Source organism: Plectropomus leopardus, chromosome 1 (genome assembly GCF_008729295.1).
Source record: "Plectropomus leopardus isolate mb chromosome 1, YSFRI_Pleo_2.0, whole genome shotgun sequence".
Classification (NCBI taxonomy): domain Eukaryota; kingdom Metazoa; phylum Chordata; class Actinopteri; order Perciformes; family Serranidae; genus Plectropomus; species Plectropomus leopardus.
In genome coordinates this window covers 41,410,455-41,431,897 of record NC_056463.1, presented here as the reverse complement: position 1 = coordinate 41,431,897, position 21,443 = coordinate 41,410,455, and positions in this window count along the sequence as shown.

The following is a 21,443-nucleotide window of genomic DNA, read 5'->3' as shown; positions in this document are numbered from 1 at the left end:
AGCTTACAACACTGGTTCCAACAGAGAGACTGGAGCAGGTTTGCCTCCCACTCCACCTTGGATTCCCACACAGACAATAACTCCTACACCCCCTCTGTTCTGGACTTCATCAATACCAGCACTGACAGTGTCACCACCCTCAAACAGATCACCACATTCCCCAATCAGAAACCATGGATGAACAGAAAGATTCGTCTCCTGCTGAAGGCACGTGACACTGCTTTTAGATCCGGTGATGCACGGGCCTGCTGTTCAGCCAGGGCAGACCCGAAAAGGGGAATCAAGTGGGCCAAGCTCAGTCACAAGCAAAGGGTTGAGGAGCACTTCAACAACGCTGACCCCCGATGCATGTGGCAGGGCGTACAGGCCATTACACACTACTAACAGACCAATAGCTCTCCCCCAGCCACTGACACCTCTCTCACAGATGAGCTCAAGAACTTCTATGCTCACTTTGACAGGAGGAGTCTACCAGGGCTGCTCTCCCTGCTGACCACCCCCTCATCCTCTCCCCCACTGATGTGTGCACCACACTAAGTAGGACTAATGCATGTAAGGCTGCTGGCCCAGACGGCATCCCCAGTCGTGTGCTCAGGATCTGCGCAGAGCAGCTGACTGAGTTGCTGTGCTAACTGACATTTCAAACCTGTCATTAGCTCAGGCAGTTGTCCCTACATGCTTTAAAACCACCTCCATTGTGCCGGTGCCAAAACACTCCTCCGCTTCCAGCCTCAGTGACTTCCGCCCTGTTGCACTCACCTCCATCATCATGAAGCTTCGAGAGGCTGGTCCTGGCTCATCTCAAATACAGCCTTTTACCCTCACTGGATAAACTCCCATTTGCCTACCGCACGAATAGGAGCATGGATGATGCCATCTCAATGGCGCTACATTCCGCCCTCACCAACCTGGACAACAGCAACACCCATGTAAGTGAGGACACTTACGTCTAGTGGTGGAATATAACTAAGGCTTCACATACTGAAAGTATAAGTTTGATATAGTGCTTTGACTTGACTTTGACTTGATTTCCATTCCATGCTACGTTATACAGCTAATTGAGCAAACTCTTTTTTTTTTTTGATCTGACAGCTATCAATACTATTTATTTTACAACAAGGTACAGTTTGTAGGACTAGAACACATTCTCATTCCAGGTTATCACATGTTGTCATTTAACAGTGGACTTCAGCATCTACATATTAGGCTCTAAGTATCCTTTTGCATCTGCTTTTTACATTCCAGGACACTATTGTGATGTCAGCACAAGCACATGGTGGGATTATGCTTGCACATGCCTATGTTAAGGCAAAAAAAGCACATGGCAACCAACACTGGGACGTCAACAAAAGCACATACTGCCATGGATAGTTAGGATTAGGCAAAAGAGGAACATGGTAAGGTGTAGAAAAAAACCCATTATTTCAAATGGAAAGTGAACACTGGACTGCTTCATGAAAGTCCAGGGTTTGTTGGACCCATCTACCACACCTCCTGCCCACCTCATCAGCACCCTCACGTTCCTTGTGTTATGTGGTTACAAGCAGCATTTCAACCTGACGCCGTCCATCCACATAGCATGCGGATTTGACATGTTCCTTCCGCACCTCCTTTACATTAGTGCTTAACACCGGAACCCCCTTCAGGGCTGTGTGCTCAGCCCACTTCTGTTCACACTGTACACCCATGACTGCACTCCCAGACATCAGGAGAATTCTGAGTGGTGCTCAGATAGTTCACCATTGTCTTTATTGTTGCTGTATACATTCCCCCAGATGCAAATTCAAAAAATGCACTGCAGGAATTGTATGATGCCATCAGCAGCAACATCACCAAGCAATCAGATTGTAAATAACCTAAATTATGATGTTTGTTAAGTTAATTAATGTTTTTTTGTGACCTGTGTTGATTTTGTCTCATTTGGTTAAATTATAAAAATTGGTGCTTTTATTTTGAAGGTGCTTTTATTTTGAAGGCGGAATGCGGTAGGAAGTAAAAGACGTGTATGACAGTAAATGTTCACAAGTGCTTCTTCCAGACAAAGGAAAACGTCATGCTTTTGTTTACTTAGCACCTGGTTGAAAAGGGCACAAGGTTTGTCTGTGTTTATATGTCACTTGTGTGCAACATTGAGTTACATTATAATGCCTTTTCTTAGAAGTTTTTCAGAGTTTGTATTGAGTAGGCCTGTACATGTAGGCTTACTAAATTGGTATATTAGCCACAATACATTGAAATTCTGTTGTTATTGCTATTCTTTGGTTGAATTAAGCTTGTTATTAAGAGGAAATTCGTGTTTAAGCTGTAAGATTTGTTTTGTAATAACTGCAGTAAATTTGAATGTGGAGAAAGCTTTTGAAACTGTAGTTTATGTGAAATTTGCACATTTTTGTATGATTTATGTTGTATTATTGTAGCACAGAGTGTAAATAAATATTTCAGGTTAGATATGCTTGCTTACACCATAGTACTCTATTGAAGATTTTCACTAATTGTTAAAAATGGTTAAAAAGGGTCATTTCATAGGATAGGGTAGGAGGCCCCGGGAAGACCCAGGAAACGCTGGAGAGTCTATGTCTCACAGCTGGCCTGGGAATGCCTCGGGGTCCCCCGGGAAGAGCTGGACGACGTGGCCGAGGAGAGGGAAGTCTGGGCTTCCCTGCTTAGGCTGTTGCCCCCGCGACCCGACCCCGGATAAGCAGAAGAAAATGGATGGATGGATGGATGGCATTTCATGATTTTACTTGAATAGCAAAGTTAATTCATTTTCAGATTTAATCTTTAAATTACAGTAAATTGTATTTGAATTGTGGTGAAATATTATTGAAATATATAGTAAGGCTCAAAATGATAGAAGTAAGGTAATAATATTTTAAATTAGAATAGTAGTAATAAGTAATATTTTTGTTGTTTTTTGTTTTCTTCCTAGCTCTCACGGTGTGTTCAGAGCAATGTTTTGGAGCTACAGTGTCATAAATAAATATTCTGTGAACCATCAGTTGGAGAGTAAGACCATCATTCAACCAGGGATGCTACACAGATGGAATCTTCATAGTAGCTGGTGACTTCAATCAAACATACCTCAAATCTGTCTTACCTAAATTTAACTAACATGTCCAGATCCCCACCAGAGGAAGTAATATCCTGGACCACATGTATACAAATATTCCTGACAGCTACAAAGCCATCCCACGCCTTTACTTTGGCCTGTCAGAACATATTTCTCTGCTCCTTCTGCTGATATATTGTCAGCTGATGAAAAGAGTCAAACCAACACTTAAAACTGTTAGAAGTGTGGACAGATGAGGCCACAACAGCTCTACAGGACTGTTTTGAGTGCACAGATTGGCAAATGTTCAAAGATGCTGCCACTCAAGATAACAAGATCAATCTTAAAGAATATGCATCTTCTGTGACGTCATATATCAGCAAATGTGCTGATGACGTGGTGATCACAAAGACAGTGAGATCATTCCCCAACCAGAAAGCCTGGATGAATGGGGAGGTAAGGCTTCTTCTCAGAGCAAAAAAAGCTGCCTTTCAGACAGGGGACAAGGACGCATACATTGTCACCAGAGCACGACTGAGAGCTGGCATCAAGGAGGCCAAGAGGTGAGACCTCAGCAGCAACAGCACTAAAGATATGTGGCAGCGATTCAAAATGTCACAGACTACAAAAGCGCCTCATCATATGTGAGGTCACGTTGCCAGACGAGCTGAACACATTTTACGCTCACTTTGACCTCCTCAATAAGGACTCAGCTGTGAAGTCTACTCTGCCTCCAGAGGACAGGCTACTACAATTCTACAATTCTACAATTTCATTTAGCAGACGCTTTTATCCAAAGCGACGTACAACACAAGCAAGAATTTAGACTTAAGGAAAAAAACCCTTAGTAAGTGCAAAAAGTGCTTCAGGTGTGATTGGTCACAGGTATTGCCGTCTAGTGGCAGAAGAAGGTTGCTTTTGAAACCAAAGTAATAACCAGTAGTGATCTCATTCAACAATCTCAGTATCACTACTTATGATGACAATCATACAACATCACACAACTTTGTCAGTGCTAGATAATCATTAGGTGCTGGGTTTTGGACCTTCTGACTTAAATTACCCCAAAGGGCAAAGCGGAGAAGAGTCAGGTTAAGTGCCTAGGTGTTCTCAGAACAAATTAGTTTTTAATTGTCTCTTAAAGGTAGAAAGGGACTCAGCAGAACGCACAGAGTTTGGAAGTTTGTTCCACCATTTGGGAACAGCAGAAGAGAAGAGTCTGGCTAGAGATTTAGAGCCGTGCTGGGCTGGAAGCACCAGGCGTCTTTCGCATGCAGAGCGTAGTGGGCGAGAAGGAGAGTAGACCTGCATCAGGGATTCCAGGTAGGCTGGAGCAGTTCTTGTGATTGTTCTCAGTGACGAGAGCAGATGTGAGAAAATTCCTACTGAGAGTGAATATAAACAAGTCTGCTGGCCCCAACAACATTCCTGGACGTGTACTAAAAACTTGTGCTGATCAGCTTGTTAATGTTATAACTGTAATTTTTAACATTGCACTCTCACAAGAGACTGTTCCCTCCTTCCTCAAGATAGCCATCATCATCCCTGTTCCTAAAAAGTCTGCTGTGTCTAGTCTTAATGACTACTGCCCTGTGGCCCTTACCCCCATCCTGATGAAGTGCTTTGAGAAATTGATTCTCCAGCACATAAAAGACAACATCTCGGCCAGCCTGGACCCTCACCAGTATGCGTTCAGAACCAACAGATTGACAGAGGATGCTATATCTACTGCTTGAGTGTGTCTTCACTCACCTGGAGAATAAGAACATCTACATTGGGATGCTGTTTGTGGACTTCAGCTCAGCATTCAACACAATCTCTCCTATGAAGCTGATTATAAAAAAATTACCACACTCTGGTCTTCAGTACAATACTCTGCAACTGGATACTGGAATTCCTTATATGCAGACCCCAGAGAGTTAGGATTGGCAGTCTCACCTCCTCTACATTAATGCTCAATACCAGAGCCCCCCAGGGCTGTGCGCTCAGCCACCTGCTATTCACACTGTACACCCATGACCTGTCTACATCAGTGGAGCTGAGGTGGAGCAGGTGAACAGCTAAAGGTTCCTTGGAATTAATATCACTGAGAACGTATCATGGTTATTGCACATCACCACCCAGATTTAAAAAGCACAGAAAAGCCTCTACTTCCTATGGAAACTTAGGAAGGCTAAATTCCAGAGCAAGATCCTGGTTAACTTCTACAGAGGAGCAATAGAAAGCATACTGATTGGAAACATCACCAACTGGCACGGTTCGTGCACAGCCCAGGACAGGAAGGCTCTACAGCGAGTGATTAAAACTGCCAGGTGTCTGCACAGAGCCCAAAGGATACTGAAAGACGGCAGCCACCCCAGCACAAGTCTGTTCACCCTGCTGCCATCTGGAAAAAGATACAGAAGTATCTGCTGTAGAACCACCAGACTACAGAGCAGCTTCTTTTCCCAGGCTGTGTGACTACTCAACTCCTCCTTCGACACCAAAAGATGTAGCAGGATTTAGGATCACCTTTAAATTTAATTTCTTCTTTAACTACGTTTAACAAAAAATAATCAATAAAGTTACCTTGTATTACATAGGTTATTTGCATTATATACATTTTTTTTAGATAAGTTTATCTTTTTAAGCAAAGTGCAAAGGCAGGTTTTCCATAATAATGAAATGATCACATGAAAGACAGAAGCCTTAGCTTTCTGTTTTAAAAAGAGTGGATGCTTTAGCTCTTGTGGTTTTATTTTAGGTTGATGTATATGTATATATATATATATATGTGTGTATGTGTGTGTGTGGGTGTGTGTGTGTGTGTGTGTGTGTGTGTGTGTGTGTAACAGAAAGAGCATTCTCCCGTGGACGTTATGAGGAAGTACATAAGTGCATAACTGCAGTAAAATACTACCTTTGCACCTTGTGTAAGGTAAGATAACATAAGGTCATGACAGGGAAGACAGAGTCATCATCTATCTGCTGCAAGAAGATTGAATGCTCCATGTTGTGATGTTGTGGTTCTTATTTTAGATCTATTCAAATAGAATCATGCAAACAACGACCTCCCCTGACCAACCACAAGGGGTTTTCAAAGAGCTAAATATTAACTGTCACAGTCAAAAGAGAGTACTTTTGCATCGAAAGCTAGGAATGATAAGTGGTCACTAAACTGTAAAACTGTGTGGCACATCCAGTATAAAATTTAGAGCTGGTGTTAGTTTTAACAGAAAGATATGGAGGGTGCCATCTGCATAGCATCAGATTAACGTATATATGGGTATAGTCTCACCAGAAAGTGTCACAGCAAAATTCACCCACACATTCTCATGAAATATGATGTTTTGATGCTTGAGGTAGTAATAACTCACAGGGCTAGTTGGGAACTACTGTAACTTAGGAGCTATATAACTTGCTTACCCACCAGGAACACACCAGTGTTAGTTACATACACTCATGGTCACAAAAGCTCTTGCCAGCTTAGTTCATTCATTTCATTTCGTTGATTTTACAAGCTCATTAGCACAGTTGCTAATAAAAAAAATAGTTAACGAAGTTTATTCAAAATATGTGTTTATAACTTATAACTGATTCCTGTCTCAAAGTTGTCTGCAAACAATTTCTTTGTTGTAGATCAGCTTTGTACTTTGACAGTTTAGGGTTGTAGCCTATAAAAGTGGAATGAACACAGCTAATAAACTACAATAGCTCCCTCCATTTTCTATCTAAATGTGTCAAAGCTCACCAAAGATGAACTTGACCCAAAAGATTCCATTGATTCACTTCATTTTCATTAAGATGGATAGATTTGCTGCAAAGAGGCTCTGTGATGGTTCAGATGTGGCCATAAAGACTAACCTTCAAAGTGAGAATACAGTATGTGTGACCCCAGAGATCATGCCTTCCAACACATGTAGTTTTATGTGGAAATGAATTAAATTTTTACAAAAGAAAAATGTTCTAGTCAATTTTTTATTTATTTTTTACACAAATGACCCCCCCATAGTTGTCTTGAGTTGTGAAACTACTACTACTACTACTACTACTACTACTGCTGCAGCAGGATTAGATGTTCAAAAACATATATAGCTAACTTAAATTTTAGATTAAAACTTTACCACCTTCATTTGTCCTCTGAAGATAGTGAAAGTATTGCTCCTCACTTTTAACTGGTTGATTCCTGCACATTTGGTCTTTTTGTAGTATTGTAAAATATTTGCTGGTATGTATTTTTCCTCGTATTTTCAGCCCTTGTTCTACCACAAAACCAAGGTGATAAAGTGTGTGAACTGTACTGGTTTTCATAGCAGCAGTCTCTTTGGCAGATGCACACAGGCTGTGTCTGAGTATCTGACCATGTTATTCATAGCAGCAGAATGGGCCATAAGTCAAACAGGCAAAGGCCATTGAAAATTAATAATTTGAATGGCTATTAATAATTCAGGATTGGATGAGCTGGTTGTGCTGCAAAATATCATCTCTCAAAGAATCATTAATACCATTATACAGTTTTAAGAAGGAAACAAATAAAGACAAAGAGTACCCACATTTAAAAGACAACAGCAACAGCAGATAACAACAGCAAAATAACACATTTAGTGTCACACATAATAATAAGACAGTATTTTATACGGCATTAAAAATAGATATTTAAATGAACAGTTTCAACTTCAACAACATTTTTCCTACCACAGAGGTTGAAAAATAATCTGCAATATTTAGGCCAAGTAGTTTATAATGCACCATTTTATTTCCAACACTCATTATCTTTTAACATGTGTTATTGAACCCACATTGTTTTAACACTTCAACCAACCATCCCTTCGTAGCAGACAACAATGGTGATCACCACTTCAAAGGTACAACCTCTCCCTTATCTTTGCAGACTTGCTTCTCTTTGAATCTCTTTAAATGCCACTGATAAAGATCACTTTTTAGTAATGACACTGCTTATGGATCTCGCTATTAGCTTATTGGGCACAGTATTATTATTGATACAAATGATGGATATACTAAGATAAGTTGTACTGAATTGGAAAAAAAAATCATTGACGTCCATACAGCCATTAAGGATAAAGTGATTTGAAAAAGCGATGCTTCTGCCAGCAGGTTGGCTTTTGTACCTGTAGACTTCTCACAGTACCATTCTGTACCATCGGCACTGACAAAAGCACAAACCTGATTTATCCTTCGACTGTCAGTGAATTAGTAATAAATCATCCCGAACCTTCAGTAGTCTGAGCGGTGGATCCCCAGGCAGTAATCAGAGCATCTCCAGTGTGTCTTTAGAGTTAGAGCAGTGCAGACAGTGGTCTATTTCTGCAAGATTCAGACAAGATATTCAGTCAATAAAAAGACTAAGACTCAACAGTCATGCAAGTGCTTACACTGACAATGAAAACATGATTGTGTAATGTTGACCATGTTCACCGACTTACCCTAGCTTGTTAGCATGCAAAAGTTTGTTAATTGGCAGTAAACCAACCCAGAACAAGTACTGGTATTGTGCATTTCTACAAACCTTGAATACCATGGTTATGTTTCCAATTGGTTATGGTTGGGAACAGGAAAGGATTGTGTTTTGGCTTAAAACACTTGGTGTCCAGTTGTTCCTAGATCAGAACAACCCAGATTTGGAAATCCCATGTTTAGCTATCCAGGATCAGCTAATCCATCTTACTTTTTACCGTTTTTTCAAGGTAACATTGGGTTGGATAATCCTGATCAAGGTAGAAACTCATAAATCATTAGCAGAAAATGACAATAACAAATTAAAGTGATGAACGGGCCCTCGCACCCCCATGTATGTCAAGGTACTGGTGGGGCTCCAGCTTAAGCGGTCCTTCATTTCTGTGAAAGTCAGATAATATACGGTATTTCTAAGCTATTTCACATTGTGTAGTACTTCCAGCAGCCACTACGTGTCAGAGGAGGAGAGACAAATTCCATTTCAGCATTGTGTACATCATTTGTTGTACAAACCATGTGAATATCATATAAATCCAATGATATTTGTCCCTCAGGGCTTACTTCCTGTTGCCAGTAGGTGGCGCTATTATGACTAGTGAATATTGTCATACTTGTCTTTGTCTTCGGGGGGGGGGGACCCTTATGAAACCTATGAGGTTTCAAGCAGATTGGACAATGTTCACCAAAGTTACAACAGTTTCCTGTTGTATGGCGAGACATCAAAATTGTATGCCACATAACAGGAAAACGGAAAAAAAATTGCGCGGACCATTTATAGCTTTCTATCAGAAAGGTCTTAAGCTCATACAGACAGAATTTCAACTGGATCCAATTAATTCTGTAGGCCAAATTGATAAAAGTATTTAAAAAATGTTATTTTCTGTAGCCACTAGGTGACGTTATCACTACTAGTGAATATTTTTATACAGATGTGTTCAGGGCGGGACCCTCATGAAAGCTGATGTTTCAGGCAGATCAGACAATGTACACCAAAGTTACAACAATTTCCTGTTGTGTGGCGAGACATCAAAATTGTACATCACATAACAGGAAAACTGTAAAAGTTTTCCGTAGACCTGTGATAACTTTTCATCACCAAGGGGTTAAGAATGGACACACCAGTTCTGAAGTCAATCTGATAAATACTGTAGGACAAGATGGCAAAAGTGCGGGGCCCCAAATAGCCAAAAATCAGCACAAAATTCAAAATGGCCAACTTCCTGTTGGGTTTGGGGGGTGGGTCGGGGAGGGTCTGGGCATGAAAAATAGGTGTGCCCAATTATGAATTTGTAAATGAAACCAGCCAGACCTCCAAAAATGTGATTCTTGGGAGAGAAAAATAATAATAATGAAATCTGCAAGCAACGATGAACGGGTCCTCGCACCCCCATGTATGTAGGGTTACTGCTGGGACTCCAGCTAATGCACTCGTTCATTTCTATGAAAGTCGGATAATATGAGTGTAGTGTATAGTATAGTACTTCCAGCCGCCTCTAGGTGGCAACGGAGGAGAGACAAATTCCATGTCATCTTTGTGTACATCATTTGTTGACCAAACAATTTTTTTTTTTTTATCAAAATGAGGAAGTCAGTATTAATGGCTACAATGAGCATGTTTTGCTGTGCACAGCTTTTCGAAGCTGGGTTTGAAGCATGATACTGCAACTCTTAGCTCCTGCTCAATGTTTAACTGGGACCTGTACTTAGTCTTCAGCAGCGCCAGCAGAGAAGCCAGTCTCACAAAGCTAAGATGTTGCAAAACGAAGAAGAATGCCCATAGCCCTCTGCCCTAAGAGTGTATACTCTCTCTCTACACTCAGCCAGAATTCACTCAGTGTCTGTGATGTGAACCTCAGTCTCAATGTGGAGTCAGACGTCACGTCAATGAACTGGTCCTCCTCTGCAGAGCTGAAACCAGTTGGAGCTGATGCATTGAAAGGATCTCTCATCTAGTCATACTGGGAACTGTTTTCAGGGAAGTACTTTTTAAAGAATCCCATCAGTGATGAAATATGCTGCTTAATATGTGGAATCACTGAGGTGGCATCATAGTCAGTAGTATCAACAAATTCATGCAGGTTCTCGAATGAATCAGTATTTCCTACATCAAGTCCCCTGCCCCATATTGCAAGCTTTTGAGTGAAAGAGCTGATCTTGTCTGTGACCTGAGGGAGGTGTTTATCTTTCCCTTGAAGCTGTAGATTTAGTTCATTTAGCTTTCCAAATATGTCACTCAGGTAGGCCAGTTTCATCAGGAAGTTCTCATCACTAAAGTTTTTTGCAACTTCATACTTGTGCTCCTTCTCCAAAAACATTCCTATCTGCTCTCTGAGCTCAAAAACTTGGGACAAGACTTTTCCTCATGACAGCCACCTTGCTTCATTGTGAAACAGCACAGCTTGATGTTCAGCTCCCATCTCCTCACAGATAGCAGAGAAGACTCTTGTTTTAAGTGGTCTGGTCTTTATAAAATTGACTACACCTACAATATCAGTCATAACCTCACTTAATTCAGAGGAAAGGTGCCTTGATGCCAGTGCTTCTCTGTATATAACACAGTGTGTGCACTCAGCATTAGGTGAGGCCTTCTTGATGAGTGCCCAAAGTCCTTTACTCATCCCTGCCATGGTCTGTGCACCATTACGGCAAACACCAATGCAGTTCTCCCACTTTAGCCCATTCTCAGTCAGGAAGCAGTCCAGCATTTTGAATAGCTCTTCAGCTGTCGCTCTGTCTCTGACATATTTACAAAAAATTAGATCCTCACACAGGGAGTTTGTCATGTCAAAACGTACATAAGCAATAAACAAACAGTCTTCGTTGCTGTCAGTTGCTTCATCGAATTGTAAGGCAAAATGTTTGGCTTTGAGTTTATCTACCAGCTGTTCTTGAAGATTGTTAGCAATGTCATTTTTATGTCTGGCGACAGTGTCATTGGACAGAGGGATAGTTTTTTTTTTGCAGCACTTGCGTCATCCAGCATGACAGAGACCATGTCTAATGCTGCAGGCAGTATTAGCTCCTCTGCTATGGTGTGGTTTTTTTTGCACTGAGCAATTTGGTACGCCACCTTATATGATGCTAACAGTGCTTGCTTGTTTACTGAAGTAGCATTCACAGAGCGGGATGATTGTTGGCAATATTCGGCACGTTTTTGCTGAAAAAAGCGGCTTATCAGCGTGATTGGGGTGTAATGTCTTTAACGCCTTAATTTGGCTTCATGCTGTCCGCTGCCAACATTTTTAGACACAGTAAACACACCGGTCTTTCCTCGTCTCCCACCGTAGTCACACTGAAGCCAAGTGCTACATACGCTTAGGTCATATTTCCTCATCTTAGCTTTTAGGAGACTTTCGTTTGTCTCATTATTTCTGTCTCTCTCCGCCTTTCTTTTCATCCCTGTTAAATATTTTTCCATGGTGTCTCTTGAGGGTTTGTTCACTGCAATTCATATCTCCTGCTCTGTGCTGTGTGTGCGCATGCTCAGTGCAAGAAAAATCTACACCATAGAGCTAATACTCCCTGCGCACACTTGGACAATGAGAGCTCCACTGCCACCTACTGTAGTGGATGCGCAATTACACTTTATTGTAGTACGGCAAAAAAAAAGCATGTTCCCCAGGGTCGCCCTGGCATCGCACCGCGCCCCCCCAGGGGGGCGCATCCCACTATTTGAGAAGGACTGATGTGCACCAAAGTTACAACAATGTCCTGTTTTCTTGCAAAACATCAAAATTATACACCAGCTAACAGGATAACCTTAAAAGTTTTGCATGGACCATTGATAACTTTTAATCTGGAAGGTCTTAAGATCATACAGACAAAATTTCAACTGGATCCCATTGATTGTGTAGGCCAAGTTGATAAAAGTATTTTAAAAAAAAGTTATTTTCTGTGGCAACTAGGTGGCGCTATCACGAATAAGTTTCAGGCAGATCGGACAATGTACACCAAAGTTACAAGAATTTCCAGTTGTATGGTGGGACATCAAAATTGTACACCACATAACATGAAAACGGTAAAAGGTTTGTGCAGACCATTGATAACTTTTGATCGGGAAGGTCTTAAGATCAGACACACAGAATTTCAACTAGATCCAAATAATTGTGTAGGCCAAGTTGATGAAAGCATAAAAAAATGTTATTTCCTTTGGCCACTCGGTGGCACTATCATGACCAGTGAATATTGTTATACAGATGTGTTCAGGGCGGGACCCTTATCAAACCTATGACGTTTCAGGCAGATTGGACAATGTACACCAAAGTTACAACAATTTCCTGTTGTATGGCGAGACATCAAAACTGTACGCCACATAACGGGAAAAGTGTAAAAGTTTTAAGCGGACCTGTGATAACTTTTCAACACCCAGGAGCTGAGAGTGGACACACCAATTCTGAAGTCAATCGGATAAATCTTGTTGGACAAGATAGCAAAAATATGTAGCCTGAAATAGCCAAAAATCAGCACATAATTCAAAATGGTCGACTTCTGGTTGGGGGGGTGGGTCCAAAAGGCTTTTTTGTGTGTCTGGGCATGATACATGCGTTTATCAAATTTCGTATTTGTAGATGAAACCAGCCATTGGGGCTACACGTTAGGGGGCACGGACGAGAGCACCAAATTTCTTGAGTTTTTGAGCATGTTCAGGCCTCCAAAAATGCAATTCTGGGGAGAGAGAAATAATAATAATTAAAGCTGCAAGCAGCGATGAACGGGTCCTCACAGCCCCACACAAGTCAACGCTACTGTAGGGACTCTGAGTGATGCAATCATCCATTTCAGTGAAACTTGGAAAAAGTATGTTGAGACTTTGGACCCTTGAGGGATATATTTCATATGGTGAATTACTTCCTTTGGACACACAAAATCTGTGGCATCTTGGTCTACATCATTTGTCGAACAAAACATGTAAACTTGTCAAGGATAGTTGTGGTATGAGGCGTCCTTCCTGTTGACAAAAGGTGGCTCAGTGAGTATCTAATAAAGGACATGTTGATGTGTTAAGGGCTGCAGCCTGAAAACAGCTGTGAAATCTGGGGCCAATTGGTCAATGTAAAATGAAGTTACAACAACTTCCCTTTTGGCAGCCACCATTGGATCTCCATGGCAACAGCGTTCATGGAAAACCTATACTTCAGAGGGAGGCATCATTAAGGTCTTAAAGGTTTTGTCACCAGATTTGAAGTCAATCATATACAATGTGTAGGAGCCAGTGGCGGTCCTAGCTAGTTTGGCACCCTGGGCAGACCAATGGGGTGCCCCCCCCCGGCAAAATTTTGGGGGTTACACGGATTTCGACGGCCTTTACAGTTATGTTATGGTTATTTTACACCTGAAAAGTAGCCTAATACACTGCATTTATTATCCTAATGTTATTTTAATAAAATAAACAGTATTCAGTAATCAGATCAGCAATCACTCAGCAATCACTCAACTTATATAAACTCAACTAGCACGCACACGATGATATTCATACCTGGAGAATGCTCATCAGGTGAATCTTCAGCATCATTTTCCTCAGATATGAGCTGAACTTGATGTGAAGTACCAGGCTGTGTGGCTGGGTCCTGGGTAGATCCACATCCTTCACCCTGGCCACTGGACTGTCCTCCCAAATATTTCAGAATTGCCCCTGAATTTGCATTGAAATATAGTAAGAGTCAAAAAGCATTTAGGATATATAGGACTCAAATCAACCAACCTATAAAAAAACAGTTCTATAAATTGGGGATAGAAATGCCATTAAATGGAGTTGGTAGCCTAAGTAGCCCAATTCATAGCAAACTGGGGGGTCCTTGATATTGGTTGGTTGAGAATCACTGCTAGAGTTTGAGAATCACAGATGCCGCAGGGGTTTAAGGTTTGACTTGAGAACAAACAAACAAACACAGGCTACAGCAAGACTTTGACGTTTGCTCAGCTAGCAGTGGGTTAGCTCAGGTAACATTAGTCTCAGCTAATAACGTTACATGTATAAATAAAAACCTAACGTCACCTTTATCTTTTTCCCGTTTTTCCTCCTCTTCTTTCTTCTTTTTTCTGTATTGGAATCCTGACAGCTTTATTCTTTTTCTTTTGGACATGATGCTGCTTGTGTAACACAACTAGTTGTTTATGTTTTGTTGCTTGATACGGCGCTAATGATGCGAATGCAGGCGCCGCCAGGCAGGCTAAAGGCTGATTGGTTGACCATTACACACACGTGTGACACGCAACACACCGGTGTGCTGCTCCTGCTGCTCCTCGTGGGGGTGAGCGGGGTGAACATAACGTGGAGAGACTGCCTGGTTGATCTCATGTTTTCGGGGCGGCAGCCACTGCACCATTTGCAGGCAAGGGGGCGCTTTTTTTTTTTTGTGTCTCTTGGGCTCGCCTGCATTTTTTTTCTCATCATTGCTCTTCGCAAAGTGCTGCCCCCAGTAACGTGCCGCCCGGTGCCAGGGCCCCGCCCCCCCCCCCCCCCTTTGACCGCCACTGGTAGGAGCATTCCATCAAAGGAGAAAGCATGTAATTTCCGTGACATTTCATGTTGCCAGTAGGAGGCGCTAAAAGTAATGGTAATCGTTGTCATGTAGATGTGTCCAGGGCAAAACAATCATCAAACGTGAAGTTTGATGAAGACTGGACCATGTCCCTCAGAGTTATAAGCTACTTCCTGGTTAATGGTGAGACATGGAAATAATTGGCCCAGTAACAGCCACACGATGTGACGAAAACTCACAAATGTAATAACTTTTGATGTCCTTCTGAGAGGATTTTTAAATTTTGAAATCAATCGGATAAAATCTCTAGGAGAAGATCGAAAAATTGCAAGCCCTGAAAATGGCCAAAAATCAAGCCCTAGGAAGTGCGCCACCCTCTGAAGCAAAATTTATATAGTGGCATACTGGCCCAGAAAGACTTTTCCCCATTTTGTAACATTGGGAAAGAGACCTCCTTAAATCACTGGATAATTTTTTTGAGACATGCTGACTTTTCAGAACGTATTTTTTTATAGCCATTATTAGAAACATTAAGTCCTAAAGACGTAAAAGGCACTATTTTCTGAATCAAGATTTGGAATTTGGTGTTTCTTCAGACATAAAATGAATGGGCATCGGACCCGCAGGACTCTACCGTGAGAACGCGCATGTAACTCTAAGAGTTTCTGACACAGCACAGACTTTGTACCGGCCGTAGTAATGGATATTTTTGCTGTAATTCATTATTTTTAACATTTTATAACACATCCATACAGTGCTGGCTGTAAAGCCTGTAATATGGACATCTTACCGTGTCTGTATCAGAGACCGTATATACGGTCTACAGTCTGTATTCAAACTACCGGTTATCAGTGAGCAGCGCGGAGCTCTAGTGACAGTTACTAAAAGTTACTGAACGTAGTATTTTTTAAAGTTGAGCTGTGTAATACAACACGGGGCAATATTACAAGCAGCACCTTTTATTACCTTTTCATGGGCACGACACATTCCGATTCTGTTAATTTGATTTCTCTGGTCGTGATTACGATATGATTCCCAGATGAGATGTATGTATATGTGTGTGTATGTGTGTGTGTGTGTGTGTGTAGAGAGAGAGAGATAAATATACTATTATCTGATAATCACGTAAATATTAAAACCGACAGCGCTGTAGTTATACCGCCGATGAGCTGCTGTTGCTAATAAGCTAAGCTACTACGAGAGGAATGCTCGTGCACCGGCGCTGTTCGGTGCGAGCACTTGGGTCATCTGTGTGAGCAAGCCAGTTAGTCGGAGTCAATGCTCGGGTACACTCGGCCACGTTCGGCTGTTGTTAATCACTTCTACGCATGCTCTATAGGCCAGTAGATCCAGGTATTTTACACTTTTCTAAACCCGGAAAAAGAGCTTTCTCTGCTTCATGCGCCACTGAGCAGCTCTCATAGGAATGAATGAGGCCCTGCCCTCATGGCTGTATCCAGACTTCTACATCCATGCCAAAAATATGCCAAAATTGCACATTCAATTCAAAATGGCCGACTTCCTGTTCGTTCCTGTTTAGGGTATGGGTCCAAGAGGCTTTTTTGTAGGTCTTGGGCTAATTTCTGTGCATCATGAAGGTTTTACAGTATTCTAAGTTGACAACCTAGCCACATCCACATGATGTGACAAAAACTCAGAAACTGAATAATAATAATAATAATAATAATAATTTCAGTAAAAGTCAGAACAAGCAGGCAGAGAGTTTCAATCCTTCAGTTAGATATTACATAGTGGGTAACACTTCCTGTGGCCACTAGGTGGCACTAGAGACCACACAATGCATGTCATTTTGGTCTAAATCATTTGTAGACCAAACCATGTAAATGTCATGTAGAAAAAACACCTGACATCCACACGGGAAGTGAATTCCAGACTCCAGACCCTCACAGCATCTTAAGAAAAACTCCCGCCAAAAAACCCTGTAATGGTGTTTTAAAAATGGTAGAAACCTCAGGAAGGGAAGGATGACTGAAGAGGGATCCATCTTCCTGGACGGACAGATGTGCAATAGATGTTGTAAATCTCAATTAAATCAGAATCAGAATCAGAATCAGAAAAAGATTTATTGCCAGGTATAGTTAACACAATACGAGGAATTTGTTCTGGTGGGTTGGTGCAACATAAATATAGAAAAAGAAAACAGATAAAATAGAAGATACAAATATAAAATATAAAATATAAAAAGTACGAGTCTTACAGTGCAAAACAAAACAAGTAACACAAGTAACAGTGTAACAGTGCAAGAAATAGAACCATGGAATTAAAGTATATACAAGAATGGTTGGAGTGCAAGATATATATTGATATTTACATTGAAATTCACATTTATACAGGTTTGAGTGCAATTTTATGGTGTGGATGTGCCGCATGACCAGCAGCAGTGCCGGTGATGTGCATTAATGAACACGTTAATGTAACGTACAGTCTATGAGGAGAGTGCGTCAGTGGGGGACCTGGGCCTTGTTTATGAGGCCGGTGGCAGACGGGAAGAAACTGTTCTTGTGGCGTGAGGTTCTGGTCTTGATGGACCGAAGCCTCCTGCCAGAGGGGAGTGATTGAAAGAGTTTGTGTCCAGGGTGGGAGGGATCGGCCACAATCTTACCTGCACGCCTCAGAGTCCTGGAGGTGTACAGGTCCTGGAGGGAGGGCAGACTGCAGCCGATGACCTTTTCAGCAGAGCGGATGATACGCTGCAGCCTGCGCTTGTCCTTGGCAGTAGCTGCAGTGTACCAGATGGTGATGGAGGAGGTGAGGATGGACTCGATGATGGAGGTGTAGAAGTGCACCATCATCTTCACTGGCAGGTTGAACTTCCTCAGCTGCCGCAGGAAGTACATCCTCTGTTGGGCTTTTTTGGTCAGAGAGCTGATGTTCAGCTCCCACTTGAGGTCCTGGGTGATGATGGTGCCCAGGAAGCAGAAGGACTCTACCGTGACCACTGGAGAGTCCCTCAGGGTGATGGGGGTGAGTGGGGCTGTGTTCCTTCTGAAGTCTACTATCATCTCCACTGTCTTTAGAGCGTTGAGCTCCAGATTGTTCAAGCTGCACCAGGACAGCAGACGGTCTGTCTCCCTCCTGTAGGCGGACTTATCTCCATCAGAGATGAGCCCAATGAGGGTTGTGTCATCCGCGAACTTCAGGAGCTTGACAGACTGGTGACTGGAGGTGCAGCTGTTGGTGTACAGGGAGAATAGCAGAGGGGAAAGAACACAGCCCTGAGGGATCCAGTGCTGATAGTCCGGGAGTCAGAGATGTGTTTTCCCAGCTTTACATGCTGCCTCCTGTCAGACAGGAAGTCTGTGATCCACCTGCAAGTGGAGAGTCTGGCACGTTCAGCTGGGAGAGCTTGTCCTGCAGGAGAGCTGGGATGATTGTGTTGAAGGCAGAGCTGAAATCCACAAACAGGATCCTGGCATAGGATCCTGGGGAGTCCAGGTGCTGGAGGATGAAATGCAAGGCCAGGTTAACTGCATCATCTACAGACCTGTTGGCTCTGTAGGCAAACTGTAGGGGTCCAGGTGTGAGTCAGTAATGTCTTTGATGTGTGGAAGCATGAGGCGCTCAAATGACTTCATAACCACAGAGGTCAAGGCGACGGGTCTGTAGTCATTGAGTCCTGTTGTCCTCAGCTTCTTGGGAACAGGGCTGATTGTGGAGGCCTTGAAGCAGGCCGGTACATGGCATGTCTCCAGTGAGGTGTTGAAAATGTCTGTGAACACTGGAGACAGCTGATCAGCACAGTGCTTCAGGGTGGATGGAGAGACAGAGTCCGGCCCACTTGCTTTGCGGGGGTTCTGCCTCTTGAACAGTCTGTTGACATCCTTCTCCTGGATGGAGAAAGGTGTCACTGGGGGGGAGGGGGAGGATGAGTTGGGAGCTTCTGAGGTGGGCAGCTGTGGTGAAGCTCCTGCTGAGATGGGGGAGGTGCAGGTGGAGGGTTGAGGCTGGTCAGAGGTGTGATGGGGGATGGAGTCAGGACTGTCCCATTGTCTTTCAAATCTACAGTAAAACTCATTCAGGCTGTTGGCCAGACGCAAGTCATTGGCAGCTTGTGGGGCTCTGGGTTTGTAATTGGTTATCTGCCTGAGCCCCCTCCACACAGAGGCAGTGTCACCGGCTGAGAACTGGTGTTGGAGTTTCTCAGAGTACAAACATTTAGCTTTTCTCTCACCTCCTTGCTAAACGCATACTTTGCCTCTCTGAAACCGTCTCTGTTCCCACTCCTGAAAGCTGCCTCTTTGTCTGACCTGAGCTGTCTGAGTTTTGCTGTGAACCAGGGCTTGTCATTGTTATAACTCACCCTGGTCCGTGTTGGTATACAGCTGTCCTCACAGAAGCTGATGTAGGACGTCACAGCATCTGTAAACTCATCCAGAGTTTTGGTAGCAGTCCTGAAAACATCCCAGTCAGTGCAGTCCAAACACGCCTGGAGATTCTCCACTGCTCCACTGGTCCACTGTTTTGATTCCCTCACAACAGGTTTACAGAGCTTCAGTTTCTGCCTGTATGCAGGAATCAGATGGACCATCACGTGGTCCGAGAGTCCCAGTGCAGCACGGGGGACGGCGTGATAGGCACCGCTTAATGTGGTGTAACAGTGATCCAAAATGTTCTCCTCTGTGGTCGGACATTTGATTGACTGTCTGTATTTAGGGAGTTCATGTGAGAGGTTACTTTTATTAAAGTCACCAAGCACAATGACAAAAGAGTCCGGGTAGGTCCGCTCCACACAGAGAATCTGGTCAGCGAGCGTGCGTTGTGCGTCCTGCACGTTAGCCGACGGTGGGATGTAAACACCAACCAGAATGAATGAAGCAAACTCACGGGGGGAATAAAAAGGTTTGCAGTTGATAATAAAAGATTCCAGATGAGGAGAGCAGTGCTGAAGGATCACTGTCACGTCGTTACACCAGCCACTGTTCGTGTAAAAACAGATACCTCCACCTTTCATCTTGCCGGACAGCTCCGTGTGGCGATCCGCTCTGAGGAGTTGGAATCCTGCCAGCTGCAGCGCAGAGTCCGGTGTCGTTCCACACAGCCACGTCTCCGTGAAGCACAGAACAGAAGATGAAGAGAAGTCTCTGTTCTTCCCCAACAGTAGCTGAAGTTCGTCCAGTTTATTTCCCAGTGAGCGCACGTTGGAGAGAAATATCCCAGGTAAAGGTGTGCGACGTCTGCGCTTACGGAGACGCACAAGCGCACCGGCGCGTCTCCCTCTCCTCCGGCGCTTCACTGCATGAGCCAAAGTGAGTGCACTTTTGACCAGAATGTCCAATAAATCCACGGAAGGCGCAATAAAACTCCGGGAATAAATCATCAGGGGTTGAGGCCCTGATGTTCATGAGCTCTTCTCTGGTGTAGGAGCTCTCAGAAAACTGGCAAAACGCAGAATTAACAAACAAAACAAGACAAAACAGTGCGCACCAACACACCGAGGCAGCCATCCGCGGCGCCATCTTGGATAAAAAAAGTAAAATAACAGTAATGACAAAAAGCAAAAAGGAAGGAGACAGAAAAGGGGGGGGGGGGGATTTGCACATATCATAGGTGGCAGGGTCACAGCATTAGCACAGCCATCACCATGATCAGCCTAGATCTTGGCAGCCAAGGTCAAGGCACCACCAAAACCATGATCAAGGCAAGCCAGAGGTTCAGCATCAGTGCAGCCACAGCACGAGCACGACCAAAGACACGGTCACAGCACCAGCACAGCTATCATCACGATCAGGTGCAGCCAAGATTGCGGCCAGGATCCAGGAAAACTACAAAACAAGGGAGCACAAATGCTACAGAGAGGCAACAAAGTTAGTGTTATGCAGTTAAAAGACAAGAGCGTTTGCAGATGGAGGGAGCAAGAGAAGGAAAAAGGAGTTAGGTGTATCATAGAAAGTCTCCAGGTAGACTAAACCTATGCCAGCCCAAATTATTATAGGCTTTATCGAAGAGGAAGGTCTTAAGTCTACCCTTAAAAGTGGAGACGGTGTCTGCCTCCCTGTCTGAAAGTGGAAGATGATTCCATAAAAGAGGAGCATGGTTGCTGATGGCTCTGACTCCCATCCTACATTCTGAAACTTTGGGAACCACAAGTAACCCTGCATTTTCAGAGCGCAGTAATCTTGATTATTGATAAGGAACTACAAGCTGCAACAGATAGGATGGAGCCTGTCCATTCAGAGCTTTGGAGGTAACAAGTGCCGAGCCTCACCGGTGAGTACAGGTGCAGCACTGTAAACTTCTCTAACGCTTAGAGGAGTGCAACATTCTAGCATATCCTTTTGACAGACAGTTCACTGACTTTTATGTAAGTGCAATGCCATCCCTTTCACACATATATATATATATATATATATATATATATATATATATATATATTATATATATATTTTTGACATTAAAGACAAAGATGGGAACATTACATACCGAGTAATTACAAGTTT